At 45.8% G+C, this 15,320-nt stretch overlaps 1 long non-coding RNA gene across 1 annotated transcript; it reads left to right on the top strand.

Annotated features, from left to right (window-relative positions):
* Positions 1–126: 126 nt before the first annotated feature.
* Positions 127–14,778, top strand: LOC137349307 (uncharacterized). The gene is made up of 3 exons (XR_010969316.1): positions 127–393; positions 1,279–1,401; positions 10,177–14,778. It is a non-coding gene; the product is annotated as an uncharacterized lncRNA (long non-coding RNA).
* The last annotated feature ends 542 nt before the right edge of the window (positions 14,779–15,320 follow it).

The raw sequence follows: 15,320 nt of genomic DNA, 5'->3' as shown, positions 1-15,320 counted from the left end.
ACCTTCGCTGTTTTATGCAATTTTAGTTTTCTTAGTAATAAAGATGAATTTCTTATCTATTTTCTGACTTGCAAATGGCAGCCTATACTGCCCAGAATGCTCAGCGCGGAGAAATACGGCCGATCACCATCCCACGGGTCGCAACGCGCAGGCGTCAGAAGACTCCGCCGCGGAGCGGCTCCCGGAAGCTGAGCGAAGCTTCAGCAACACCGAGTCTCAGCGGATTTAGGTACCGAATCAGAACCCCGCCCTGTTCGGTGGTTGTGCGGCGCGGGCCCCGGGGGAGGGAGGACCATTAAAGCGATCGTGCAGTTTCTCCCCCATCTTAGCCGCTGCTTCCCGCTTTCTTTTGCCGTTTGCACCGAGTCAGGAAGCTTGTGAGTTGATTGGCTGGTAAGTATTGTAACTTTGTTTCCCTTTCTCCAAAGTTAGGAAGTTAGTCCAAGGAGCTGGAAATTAAACATTCCAGTTTTCTTCAGAATAAGGGAGAGCTTCCCGAGATTTAAGTGACACCAACAGAAGGAGAAGTGAGTAGCTGGTCAGTCTTCTGTTTTATTTTTAAGTAGTAAGGTATATTATTATCTAATAGCTAGAGGAATGGCAGGGCTCCTCCAGCCTCTGGAGTGTACATCCTGTGCTTTAGAAAATAGAAAACATAGAATATTTATGGCACAGAAGGAGGCCATTCAGCCCATTGTGTCTATGCCAGCTGAAAAAGAGGTAACCAGCTTAATCCCACTTTCCAGTTGTTACAACCTCCAAGATCGTCAAAATGAAAAGTACAGGTTATGAACTCCCAGACCACTTAAAATGTGAAATCTTGTGTAATTTGTTAAAGAGTTTTATTATAACAACTGAACTAAAAGAAATCCATAATGAACTAAATAGCACTCTGTAAATAGCTGACACCTCAAATTACAATCAAAGGTATTTTCTTCACTTATTCAACACTTGAATATCTCTCACCACACTGATACATTACACAGTCCTTTTTGATGATAAAAGCCTTTGCAGTTAAAAGTCCCAAATTCCTGTCAATGGTGAGGCTGCTCTGACCTCTGGAGTGCACATCCTGTGTAATGTGCAAACCCCAGGTAACCATTTGTGCAGGAAGTATCATCGGGGGTGGAGGTGACATCGGGGATAATGTCACTGAAACATGGGTCCGAATCCCTCAGGACAATGTGCAACCATTCTGGGCCAGGAAGCAGGAGGAGAGAATGTTGTGAATTTCTATCCTTGACTGACAGTGATGGCTTTTGTAAACTCCTTTTACAGGGGCTGAGAAGCAGAGGATTTGCAGATGGAAAATCTCAAACCAAACATCACATCAAGATCTGACAGAGTCACTCGATTCATCAGGATCTAAATATCATTGGCTTTGAATGTGGAAGGAGAAAGGTTTGTCTGTTGTGTCTGTGGGAAAAGATTTCAGGTATCAGTGTGACTGGAAATGCATTGAGATACACAAAGCCCTGGTGAGACCACACCTGGAGTATTGTGTTCAGTTCTGAGCACACACCTTAGGAGGGGGATATTGGCCTTGGAGGGAGTGCAGTGTAGATTTACCTGAATGATACCTGGACTCCAAGGGTTAAATTACAAGTAGAGATTACACAAATGAATCATAGAGTCATTGCAACACAGAAGGAGGATATTCAGCTTTTTGATTTCATGCCAGCTCTCTGTTGAGCAATCCAGTCAGTCCCATTCCCCCACTCTGTCCCCGTCGTCCTGCAGGTTTATTTCCCTCAAGTGCCCATCCAATTTCCTTTTGAAATCATTGATCATCTCCAGTTCCACCACCCTCGTAGGCAGTGAGTTCCAGGTCATTACCACTCTGAGTAAAAACACTTCTTCCTCACATCCCTCCTGTATCTCTTGTCCAAAACTTTAATTTGTTTCCTCAAGTCCTTGTATCGTCAACTAATGGAAATGGATTTTCTTTGGCTGCCTTATCTGAACCTGTTATGATTTTGAACACCTCCATCAGATTTCCCACAATCTCTTTTACTCCAAGGAGAACAACCCCAGCTTCTCCAACCTAACCTTGTAGCTGAATTCCATCAACCCTGGAACCATTCTGGTAAATCTCCTCTGCACCCTCTCCAGGACCTTCACATCCTTCCTAAAGTGTGGTGACCAGAACTGGATGCAATACTGTAGCTGTGGTCGAACCAGAGCTTTATAAAGGTTCAGCATAACTTCCCTGCTTTACATATAATATCTCCATTTATGAAGTCCAAGGTGCCAAATGCTTTGCCAGCTACTCTCTCAGTATGTCCTGCCACCTTCAATGATCTATGTACATGAACCCCCAGGTCCCTTTGTCACTGCACTCACTTGAGAACTGTACCAATAAGTGTATATTGCCTTGCGCTACCCCTTCTACCAGAATGCGTAACCTCACTATGAGTGGCGTATTCCTTTGAATGTGGAAGATTAAGGGTTAATTGAATCAAAGTTTTCAACATATTAATTAGTACTGGTAGGGAAGATAGAGAGAAATGATTTCTGCTATTTGGGGAATCCAGTACGAGGGGCATAGTCTAAAACTTAGAGCCAGACCTTTCATGTAAACCCAAGCATGAATCCACAGCTGGGCCCTGTAACCCCGAGCGTTAATCCACCCCTGGGCCCAGTGAACCCGAGCGTTAATCCACCCCTGGGCCCAGTGAACCCGAGCATTAATCCACCCGTGGGCCCTGTAAACCCGAGCATTAATCCACCGCTTGGCCCTGTAAACCCGAGCATTAATCCACCGCTTGGCCCTGTAAACCCGAGCATTAATCCACCGCTTGGCCCTGTAAACCCGAGCATTAATCCACCCCTGGGCCCTGTAAACCCGAGCATTAATCCACCCCTGGGCCCTGTAAACCCGAGCATTAATCCACCCCTGGGTCCTGTAAACCCGAGCATTAATCCACCCCTGGGTCCTGTAAACCCGAGCATTAATCCACCCCTGGGTCCTGTAAACCCGAGCATTAATCCACCCCTGGGCCCTGTAAACCCGAGCATTAATCCACCCCTGGGCCCTGTAAACCCGAGCATTAATCCACCCCTGGGCCCTGTAAACCCGAGCATTAATCCACCCCTGGGCCCTGTAAACCCGAGCATTAATCCACCCCTGGGTCCTGTAAACCCGAGCATTAATCCACCCCTGGACCCTGTAAACCCGAGCATTAATCCACTCCTGGGCCCTGTAAACCCGAGCATTAATCCACCCCTGGGCCCTGTAAACCCGAGCATTAATCCACCCCTGGGCCCTGTAAACCCGAGCATTAATCCACCCCTGGGTCCTGTAAACCTGAGCATTAATCCACCCCTGGGTCTTGTCAACCCCAGCATTAATCCACCCCTGGGTCCTGTAAACCTGAGCATTAATCCACCCCTGGGTCCTGTAAACCCGAGCATTAATCCACCCCTGGGCCCTGTAAACCCGAGCATTAATCCACCCCTGGGCCCTGTAAACCCGAGCATTAATCCACCCCTGGGCCCTGTAAACCCCAGCATTAATCCACCCCTGGGCCCTGTAAACCCCAGCATTAATCCACCCCTGGGCCCTGTAAACCACAGCATTAATCCACCCCTGGGCCCTGTAAACCCCAGCATTAATCCACCCCTGGGCCCTGTAAACCCCAGCATTAATCCACCCCTGGGCCCTGTAAACCCCAGCATTAATCCACCCCTGGGCCCTGTAAACCCGAGCATTAATCCACCCCTGGGCCCTGTAAACCCGAGCATTAATCCACCCCTGGGCCCTGTAAACCCGAGCATTAATCCACCCCTGGGCCCTGTAAACCCGAGCATTAATCCACCCCTGGGCCCTGTAAACCCGAGCATTAATCCACCCCTGGGCCCTGTAAACCCGAGCATTAATCCACCCCTGGGCCCTGTAAACCCGAGCATTAATCCACCCCTGGGCCCTGTAAACCCGAGCATTAATCCACCCCTGGGCCCTGTAAACCCGAGCATTAATCCACCCCTGGGCCCTGTAAACCCGAGCATTAATCCACCCCTGGGTCCTGTAAACCCGAGCATTAATCCACCCCGGGTCCTGTAAACCCGAGCAATAATCCACCCCGGGCCCTGTAAACCCGAGCATTAATCCACCCCTGGGCCCTGTAAACCCGAGCATTAATCCACCCCTGGGCCCTGTAAACCCGAGCATTAATCCACCCCTGGGCCCTGTAAACCCGAGCATTAATCCACCCCTGGGCCCTGTAAACCCGAGCATTAATCCACCCCTGGGCCCTGTAAACCCGAGCATTAATCCACCCCTGGGCCCTGTAAACCCGAGCATTAATCCACCCCTGGGCCCTGTAAACCCGAGCATTAATCCACCCCTGGGCCCTGTAAACCCGAGCATTAATCCACCCCTGGGCCCTGTAAACCCGAGCATTAATCCACCCCTGGGCCCTGTAAACCCGAGCATTAATCCACCCCTGGGCCCTGTAAACCCGAGCATTAATCCACCCCTGGGTCCTGTAAACCCGAGCATTAATCCACTCCTGCGCTCTAACGGTTTTATGAAAAGGACGACTCTACAGTGTTATGGGAAGAGGGTGGGGTAATGGAACTGAGTGAATTGCTGCCGGTGTAGACACGAAGGGCTAAATGGCCTCCTGCGCAGTAACCGTTCCGTGATTTGATTCTCAAAGTTGATAAAGATGAAAGAAGTGTCATGCAGCTTAATATAATCCCTGTTTCAGGTGGTGGGGGGAGATTACTGAGTACAATGCAATATTTCCAACTGTTTAGTATCAGAAAATGAGGCTTGGATCTCCCATGTTGCAGGAGGTATTCCTTCTTAAGGATTCTCACGAACATTAACTATTAAGATCGGTTCATAAGAGAATTTCAGACCATCTAATGATGAGTTGTTTGGTGAGCTGATTCTTGGTGCAAGTCTGTTGTAAAGTGATGGACGAGTGAGATTTAAACTGAGCAGCATTTTGAAATTCAGCAAACGTTTACATCTGCTGAATTTGCACGAAACAAAGAGACGATATGGAAATAAAGATTACATATTTCCACATCATTTTTAAGATGCTACTTTGCTATTTCCAATTCTGCATTTTTTCTGTAACACTGTCCTTACATTACAACGGAGACTACATTTCAAAAGCACTTCATTGGCTGGAAAGTGCTTTGGGGTGTCCTGAGGTCATGAAAGAAACTATAAAATGCAAATCTATCTTTCTGTCTGTCACTCTGAATGAACAGAGAGATGGAATTGTGAAATGTATCTGCACCTTTCACTCTCTACTTCTCTCTCCGTGTTTCTGTCTGCTTCCATCTCTTAGTCTGTGTCTGTCTCTCTCCCTCTCTGTCTCCCTCTCCTTGATCACTCTCTCTAATAAATATTCCTGCCTCTGGTGCTGGTGAATTAGACCACAGAGAAAGTACAGTCTGTCCCTGTGTCAGCTCCTCATTAGCACAGCGGTGAGTATCCCCGCCTGTCACGAGAGTGGAGGCAGAAGCATTTTTAAGATGTCAAATTGTGTTTCTATTGCTTTGCGCTGATTTATTTTCAATAGCGACAGAGAAAAACAAAGAGTAAAAATATCCAAGAGGAGATCATGTCTTTGAGAATTGTCTTCAGCGGAGACTGTTTAAGGACAAAGACAGATAACTGAAATGTTGGTGTTTATTGCAAGGGGTTGGAGTGTTAGAGTAAGGACAGCTTGCTACAACTGTACATGGTGTTGGTAAGATCAGGCCTGGAGTAATGTGTACAGATTTAGTCTCTGTATCTAAGGAAGGATGTCCTTGCTGTAGAGTGGGTGCAAAAAAGGTTCACTAGACTGATTCCTGGGATCAGAGAGTTGTCCTGCGAGGACAGATTGAGTAGAATGGGCCTATACTGTCTGGAGATTTAAAGAATAGGAAGTGATCTCATTGAAACATGCAAGATTCTGAGAGGGTTTGACAGGTTAGGTGCTGATAGGCTGTTTCCTGTGGCTGGAGAGTCTCGCACTAAGGGACATAGTCTCAGGATAAAAGGACGATCATTTCGGTCTGAGACGAGATATTTCTTCACTCGGACGGCTGTGAATCTTTGGAATTCTCCACTCCAAAGGGCTGTACATATTAATTTGTTGCGAATATAATCTAAAGATCATATAATACATTATATTGAGAGAATATAAATGCAAGTTGGTGAAAGGTAAGTTTAGAATAGGTAGATTAACTTAACCAGTGATGAAGATTTTCCATCTATTCCAGCAAAGAGGAAGGACCTTGTCTAAGATCACCATTTTTAAACTACATGCAGGCGGAGACTGGAGTCGGCCTTGAACTCCCGACCTGAGAAAATCAAACCAGGCTTTCGCCATTAAACTGTGACTAAGATATAACAATTCTCCTCTGGCACCACCCGACTCCAAGGAAGACTGGAAAATTATGGCCACTCTCACTTCCGTCAGTATCCTTGGATGCATTTCATCTGGTCCTGATCCCTTATCCACATTAAGTACAGATAGCCTATCGATACCTCCTCATGATCAATTTTAAACCCTTCAAGTATCTAAATTACCTCCTGTTTCAGCATGACCTGTGCAGCTTTCAGCCTGGTTTCCACTTATATTATCGACCTGACATCTATCATGAGCGCACTTTTTTTCTTCTTAATCTCTACCCCTTTCAGCATCCAGGGAGCTCTGGATTTGTTTGCCCTCCCTTTCTCCTTCGTGGGAATATACCTTGACTGTATCCGAATTATCTTGTCTTTAAAGGCAGTCCATTGTTCGGTTAGCATTTTACCCACCAACCTTTGATTCCACTCTATCTGGGTCAGATCCATTCTTACCCCATTGAAGTTGGCTTTCCCCCATTTCATTATTCTTACTCTGGATTGTTCCTTGTCCTTTTCCATTGCCAACCTAAACCTTATGATACAATGATCACTGTCCCCAAAATGTTCCCCGACACACTTGATCCACTTGGCCCACCTCAATCACAAGAACCAGGTCCAGCAGTGCCTCCCCTCTCATTGAACTGAAACATACTGCTGTAGAACATTTTCCTGAACAAACTCTGGGAACTCCAGCCCCTCTCTGCCCTTTACACTACTACTATCCCAGTCTCTATTGGGATAATTAATGTCCCCCCATTATAACTACTCCATAATTCTTGCACCTCTGTGTAATTTCCTTGCAAGTTTGTTCCTCTGTATCTTTGCCACTAGTTGGTGGCCTATAGACTATTCCAAGCAATGTAATTGCACCTTTTTTGTTCCTTAGCTGTAGCCAAATAGATTCTGTTCTTCACCCTGGCTTTAATCCCGAGTACTTTTGATCCCACTCGGGCCCATCAATTTCCAATGTGAGACTGTCAAAGGAGGTAGATTCCAGGAAAGATGAGGTTGCTAAACAGACACCAACTGCTCAATGTAAAAGAGTATTGGGTTAATTAGAAGTATTTCTGTAGAGGCTTTTAATCCATTTTCCATATACAGATTTTGTTAATTCATTCTTGGAATATGGGCATCACTAGCCAGACCAGCATATATTACCAATCCCCAGTTGCCCATTGAGAAGGTGATGGTGGGCTGCCTTCTTCTTGAACCACTGCAGTCTGTGTGGTGAAGGTGCTCCCACAATGGTGTTAGGGAAGGAGTTACAGGATTTTCACCCAGTGATGATGAAGGAACGGTGATATATGTCCAAGTTAACAACAACTTGTATTTATATAGCATCTTTAATGTAATAAAATGTTCCAAGGTGTTTCACAGGAGTGTTTATAAAGTAACATTTGACACTGAGACACATAAGGAGATATTAGGGCAGATGATCAAAAGCTTGATCAGAGAGGTGGGTTTTAATCAGTGTCTGAATCACGGAAGGTGAGGTAGAGAGGCGGAGAGGATTAGGGAGGGATTTCCAAAGATTATGGCCTTAGCAGCTGAAGGCACGGCCACCAGTGGTGGAGCAATGAAAATCAGGGATGTTCAAGATGCCAGAATTAGATGAACCCTGATCTCTCGGAGGGTTGTAGGTCTGGAGGAGATTATAGAGATGGTGAGGGAATGGAGGGATTTGAAAACAAGGATGGGGATTTTAAAATTGAGGTGCTGCTTAACTGGGAGTCTGTGTAGGCCAGTGAGCACAGTGGTGATGGGTGAACAGGACTGGGTTCGAGTAAGGACACAGGCAGCAGAGTTTTGGATGATCTCAAGTTTACAGAGGGTAGAATGTGGGAGGCCGGCCAGGAGTGTGTTACAATAGTCAAGTTGAGAGGTAACAAATACATGGATGTAAGTTTCAGAGGCAGATGAGCTGAGGCAGTGGTGAAGTCTGGTGATGTTACTGAGGTGGAAATAAGCGGGCTGAGTGATGGCACCAATATGCAGTCGGAAGCTCATCTCGGGGTCAAATATGACACCAAGGTTATGAATGGTCTGGTTTAGACTCAGACAGTTGCCAGGGAGACGGATAGAGTTGGTGACTCGGGAGTGGAGTTTGTAGCAGGAACTGAAGACAATGGCTTCAGACTTCCCAATATTTAATTGGAGGAAATTTCTGTTCATCCAGTACTGGATGTCAGACAAGTCAGGATGATGTGTGACTTGGAGGGGAACTTGGAGGTGATGGTGTTCACGTACACCTGCTACCCTGGTCCTTCTAGATGGTGGAAGTTGAGGGTTTGTGAGGTTCTGTCAAAGTTCTGGTCGAGTTATACATATATAAAATCCCTCTCCTCTCCCTGCCCTTCCCTTTCTCTAAGGTAGCAGACAGGGAAATGTCTATGGATGTCATTTACATGGACTTCCAGAAGGCATTTGATAAAGTCCCACATAAGAGACTGTTAACTAAGGTAGAAGCCCATGGAGTTGAGGGCAAATTATTGACAACGTTAGGAAGTTGGTTGAGTGGTAGGCGACAGAAAGTGAGGATATTGGCTAACTATTCCGATTGGCAGGATGTAACTAGTGGTGTCCCACAGGGATCTGTGTTGGGGCCTCAATTATTCACATTATTCATTAACGACTTGGATGATGGCATAGTAAGTCATATATCCAAATTTGTTGATGATACAAAGTTAGGCGGCATTGTGGACAGTCTAGATGATAGCATAAAATTGCAAGGGGATATTGACAGACTAGGTGAATGGGCAAAACTGTGGCAGATGGATTTCAATGCGGGCAAGTGTGAGGTTAGCCATTTTGGACCAAAAAGTATAGAGCAGGGTACTTTCTAAATGGGAAAAGGTTAAGTACAGTGGATGTCCAAAGAGACTTGAGGGTTCAGGTGCATAGATCTTTAAAATGCCACGAGCAAGTGCAGAAAATAATCAAAAAGGCTAATGGAATGCTGGCCTTTATATCTAGAGGATTGGAGTATAAAGACACAGAGGTTAAGCTGCAGCTGTACAAAACCCTGGTTAGACCCCACTTGGAGTACTGTGAGCAGTTCTGGGCACCACACCTTAGGAAGGATATATTGGCCTTGGAGGGAGTGCAACGTAGGTTTACAAGAATGATACCTGGACTACAGGGGTTAAGTTACGAGGAGAGATTACACAAATTAAGCCTGTTTTCGCTAGAATTTAGAAGGTTAAGGGGTGATCTGATTGAAGTCTTCAAGATATTAACAGGAAAAGACAGGCTAGATAAAGATAAACTATTTCCACTGGTTGCAGATTCTAAAACTAGGGGACATAGTCTAAAATTTAGGACCAGACCATTCAGGAGAGATGTTAGGAAGCACTTCTTCACGCAAAGGTTGGTAGAGGTTTGGAACTCTCTCCCACAAACAGCAGGTGAAGCTAGAACAGTTGTTAATTTTAAATCTGAGATAGATTTTTGTTAAGCAAAGATATTAAGGGATATGGGACAAAGGCAGGTATATGGAGTTAGGCCGTGGATCAGCCATGATCTCATTGAATGGTGGGACAGGCTCGAGGGGCTGAAGGGTCTACTCTTGTTCCTATCTTCCTATGTTCTTCTCTTGCTCTCTTATTTCCCCAAAGAGTGCAGAGTCTTGTGTCGGTCCAGACTGGGTGGCAGGTTCCCTTTTCTGAAGGACATTAGTGAACCAGTTGGGATTGTACGTCAATCCAGCAGCTTTCATGGTCACTTTTTCCTCGTACCGGCCCCATAAATTACCAGATTCATCCAGCTCCATTTTTCTGGGTTCTCTCACATTCTTTTTCTGTTTTAAATCAATTTCACAGGGTTTTAGAAGAGGAGGAATTGCAGCCGTGAAGTGCAAAGCAAACGTCAGATCAGGATCTGAAAGAGTCGCCCAATTTATCGTAACCAAATATCACTGGATTTTGAACATGAAAGGAAAAAGCAGCGATCACAGTGGGGAGAAACTGTACACATGTTCTGTGTGTGGACGAGGTTTCAGCCAATCATCTGGCCTGTCGAAACACAAGTGCAGTCACACCCTGGAGAGGCCATTCACCTACTCCGAGTGTGGGAAGGCATTCACTCAGTCATCCAACCTTCTGACACACCAGCAAGTTCACAAGTAACTCGGGGACGAGAAATTTAAATAGTCTTTAAATGAACTTGATTAGTGCTGGAAATAGAGACCTGTTGTTTCAGCTTTTCATCTTGCGCTCTCATCAGGACAATCCGCAAGAATACCAATTTAAGGGAAAACAACAACTTTATACTGTATGGTAAGAGAGTGCTGATTGGTTGGCAAGTGAACTCTGCTTGGTCGAGGTGTTGCCATCGAGAATACATTTGTTTATGGTGATTGACAGTTAACTGCCCGGCTTTGTTTGCAATTTAAACCAGGCAGCTTGACTCTGGTCAAGGCATTGCCCTGACGAATGAACCAGCGAATGGCTGTCACTTATTTTGTTCAGCTGAAACAGGCGCAATGTGTGTACATGTTCTTTGTGTGCAAAGAATAGGACCCTGCATATGAATATATGTAGCTTCCAGTACACGCAAATGTGCCACACTGTGAGCCCGACTGACAATCTTAAATTGGTTGGCAGCTAATTATTAGCACACCGAGGGTTATTTAGCAAATGTTGTCCAATCACGGAATCAAATCTAATGTTGGACACTGTATTTTGAGTTTTGCAAGCACGGGCTGGTTGGGTATAGCCTGTACCTTGCCCGTTGCAAACTGTGGAAGGGACATGTTGTTTGATACAATCCATAAGGTCATAAGAACTAGGAGCAGGAGTAGGCAATTCAGCCCCTCGAGCCTGCTCCGCCATTCAATACGACCATGGCTGATCTCATCTCAGCCTCAACTCCACTTTCCTGCCCGTTCTCCATAACCCTTCAACCCATTACTAATTAAAAATCTGTCGATCTCAAATTTACTCAATATTCCGATATCCACCGCACTCTGGGGTAGTGAATTCCACAGACTCATGACCCTTTGAGAGAAGTAATTTCTCCTCATCTCTTGTTTTAAATCTGCTACCCCTTATCCTAAAACTATGACCTAGATTGCCCCACAAGAGGAAACATCCTCTCTACGTCTACTTTGTCTCAATCCCTTTGATCATCTTATATACCTCAATTAGATCTCCTCTCATTCTTCTAAACTCTGGAGAGTAAAGGCCTAAACTGCTCAATCTCTCTTCATAAGACAAACCCCTCATCCCTGGAATCAATCCAGTGAACCTCCTCTGAACTGCCTCCAATGCAACTACATCTCTCCTCAAGTAAGGGGACCAAAACTGTACAATACTCCACCAGTCTTTGGGACATACAGCTATATACCTAGCTGGCATTGAAATTCATATATCACATTACTAAGTTGTGTGTTAGACGTCCTGAAAATCCTCCTCTTGTAAACTCCTTTTACAGGGGATTAGAACAGTCCACACTGTTCGTACGGGATAGAAATTCAGAACAGACAATTCTAGTTTCTATGGAACATTCTTTCCTCTCTTGTTTCCCAAAACATGTGATCCATTCAAACTCAAAGCCAAAAATAAGCAACAAAGTCCAACAAAAGCAAAAATGCAGATGCTGCAATTCTGAATAAAACAGAAAGTGCTGGAAAACTCAGCAGATCTGGCAGCATCTATGGAGAGAGAAACAGAGCAAAAGGGAAAGGGAGAGATTAAATGACAAAGATGTCATGGAACACAAGGCAGAGGGGGTTCTAAGAGTTGCACTAAAAGACAGAGCATTTGTCTAGAGAGTGTTGATGGCAGAGTAATGAACAGCTCTGTCCAAAAGTACAAACGTGAAAAACAAATTTAAGACCAGCACATGGTTTTTAAAAAAAACAATCACAATGAGGTTCATGGTCTGAACCTGCTGAACTCAATATTGAGTCCAGAAGGATGTAAAGTGCCAAAAGGAAAGGGAACCATCCCAACTAAACCAGAATGTTGTTACCAGTGTCTATGAAACACTCTGTACCCTTAGGTTCTCACTGGACGCAGAAGATATCAAGCGTGCTCCCTCTCTGGGGCCACCCGGGCACGATAGAGAGGCTGGCAACCACAGTGACACCCTGCGCATACTGGACCTACACATTGATGTTTTCACTAAGGCCAAGAGCAGGTCCAGGATCAGATCCTCTGACTCACCCACCTTCCACCTCCCCACCGACTGACCAAAGATTAGGAGTGTGGGACTAAATGTAATTAAAATTTGAGGAGCAGCCCCTTCAGGGACTGTAACCTCTCTCACTGAATATCTGCATGGCCCATGTACCCCTCTAGGCTGCAAACATCACCTGGAGGGTGGGAGTGGGTGAAGCTGCTTAAAACCCGGTTGTCCAGGATGCCTCAACCGCCGGGCACTAGGACCCGGGTGGGAACAGCGGTCCTGAAGCCCCGCCAACTCGCTTTGCCCTCACCAAGATGGCCGCGCAGGCGCCTTATCCAAGATGGCACCAGTGCTCCCCTGGGCCTGTCACCGCGGGGTAAACACCGTCAGGGCGACCCGAGGTGTTTCGGAAGCTTCCCAGCCCACCCACTGGCTCCATTCCTCCCCTGCAGTCCGCCGACTCTCACCCGCTGCAAAAGCGTCTCCAGCACTTGCACGGTTCTGGTCACAGTGACACTGCGCATGTTCCGCATACTGGCCAGCACTGCGCTTGTGCGCTGGGTTCCTGAAGAGGGAATAGGGCACATTCACTGCCGCGGGGAATGCTGGGTTAGGGCCCCGCCTTTGGCCGCCCCAATTAGTGACGAAAATGATGCTCTGTGGTTGGATTGTGATGTAATTAATAAATAACTCATGCAGAAACCCAAATGCATGGGCCCTCTGTGATCGTTGAGTCCTGGATCTAATTAATATTACTTTAGGTATACTTCCCTGAGAGGGAGTGCAATGAAGGCTCTCAGGACTGATTGTTCTCTGAGGAGAAGAGGTCTATATTCCATTGAGCTTGATGAATTAGAGGTGGTCGATTGAAACATATAAAATCCTTAAGGGACTTGACAGAGAAGATGCTGGGAAGATGTTTCTCCTGGCTGGTGAGTCAAGAACTAAAAGTCACAGTCTCAGAATAAGAGTTCAGCCAATTAGGACTTTTTAATTTTATTTTATTCTTTCATAGGATGTGGGAATCATTGGCGAGGCCAGCGTTTGTTGCCCATCCTTAATTGCCGTTGAGAAAGTTGTGCTGAGCCAATATGATGAAAATTGTTTTCAACAACAGGATTAAAAATTTTCACCCAAAGGGCTGTGGACGCACAGTAATTGAGTATAGTCAGCACAGAGATAGATAGCTTCTTGGATACTAAGGGAGTCAAGGAAAATAGGGATACTGCAGGAGAGTGGTGTTGAAGTAGAAGATCTGACATGATCTTACTGAGTGGCGGAGCAGACTCAAAGGGCATGTAACCTACTCCTGCTCCTTTTATGTTCTTGTGTTCCTCTCCTGAACGTGCTGCCTCTGACTGAGAAACACAGTAAAGCTCCCTCTGCATTGTCCCTGTAAACACTCCCAGGAAAGGTACAGCACGGGATTAGCTACAAAGTAAAGCTCCCTCTACACTGTCCCATCAAGCACTCCCAGGACAGGTACAGCACTGGGTTAGATACAGAGTAAAGCTCCCTCTACACTGTCCCATCACGTCCAGGACATGCACTGACTAATACAGGTGGGAAGTATACAGTAAATGGCAGAACCCTTGGGAGTATTGACAGGCAGAGAGTTCTGGGCTTACAGGTCCACAGGTCACTGAAAGTGGCAACGCAAGTGGATAAGATAGTCAAGAAGGCATACGGCATGCTTGCCTTCATCGGTCGGGGCATAGAGTATAAAAATTGGCAAGTCATGCTGCAGCTGTACAGAACTTTAGTTAGGCCACACTTAGAATATTGCGTGCAATTCTGGTCGCCACACTACCAGAAGGACGTGGAGGCTTTGGAGAGGGTACAGAAGAGGTTTACCAGGATGTTGCCTGGTCTAGAGGGCATTAGCCATGAGGAGAGGTTGGATAAACTCGGATTGTTTTCACTGGAATGACGGAGGTGGAGGGGCGACATGATAGAGGTTTACAAAGTTATGAGTGGCATGGACAGAGTGGATAGTCAGAAGCTTTTTCCCAGGGTGGAAGAGTCAGTTACTAGGGGACATAGGTTTAAGGTGCATCTTGACAAATACATGAATAGGATGGGAATAGAGGGATACGGTCCCTGGAAGTGCAGAAGGTTTTAGTTTAGGCAGGCATCAAGATCGGTGCAGTCTTGAAGGGCCGAATGGCCTGTTCCTGTGCTGTACTGTTCTTTGTTCTAGAAACACAGAAAAACACAAATCCCATGGTGCTCATTTTCAGATGCAGAAGTCAGCTTTTAAATAAACACATTTTACAAGGAAATGATTGAGAAAGTGGGTGTTACTTTTGTTTGTGACTCACTTGCTCTGTATTCTATAAATGCTGCTCAGAGGTTTAGTGACTGGGACATAATCTGCCCGTGTTTTCCTGAGCCTGTACTCAGTGCATGGGGAGGTAGGCCTGGGCTGTTATATCCTGCATCCCAGGGATGTACAGCAACCCTCTGATTGATTCACTGCTTTCTGTTGACATTGGAGAGTGTGGGTCTGGAATATTGCTGCTTGTCCCAGTCTCACTCACTGTGGAGCTGAGAAAGAGTGAATAATTGATGGATTTGTTTCCATGTGTGACATGCACTTTAGATCTGCTGTTATCGAAACATAGAAAATAGGAGCAGGAGTGGGCCATTCGGCCCTTCGAGCCTGCTTCGCCATTCATTATGATCATGGCTGATCATCCAACTCAGTAGCCTGTTCCCTCTTTCACCCCATACCCTTTGATCCCTTTAGACCCACGAGCTATATCTAACTCCTTCTTGAAAACATACAATGTTTTGGCCTCAACTGCTTTCTGTGGTAGCGAATTCCACAGGCTCA

This window comes from Heterodontus francisci, chromosome 34 (genome assembly GCF_036365525.1).
Source record: "Heterodontus francisci isolate sHetFra1 chromosome 34, sHetFra1.hap1, whole genome shotgun sequence".
NCBI lineage: Eukaryota > Metazoa > Chordata > Chondrichthyes > Heterodontiformes > Heterodontidae > Heterodontus > Heterodontus francisci.
This window is presented reverse-complemented; position numbering and strand designations above follow the sequence as displayed.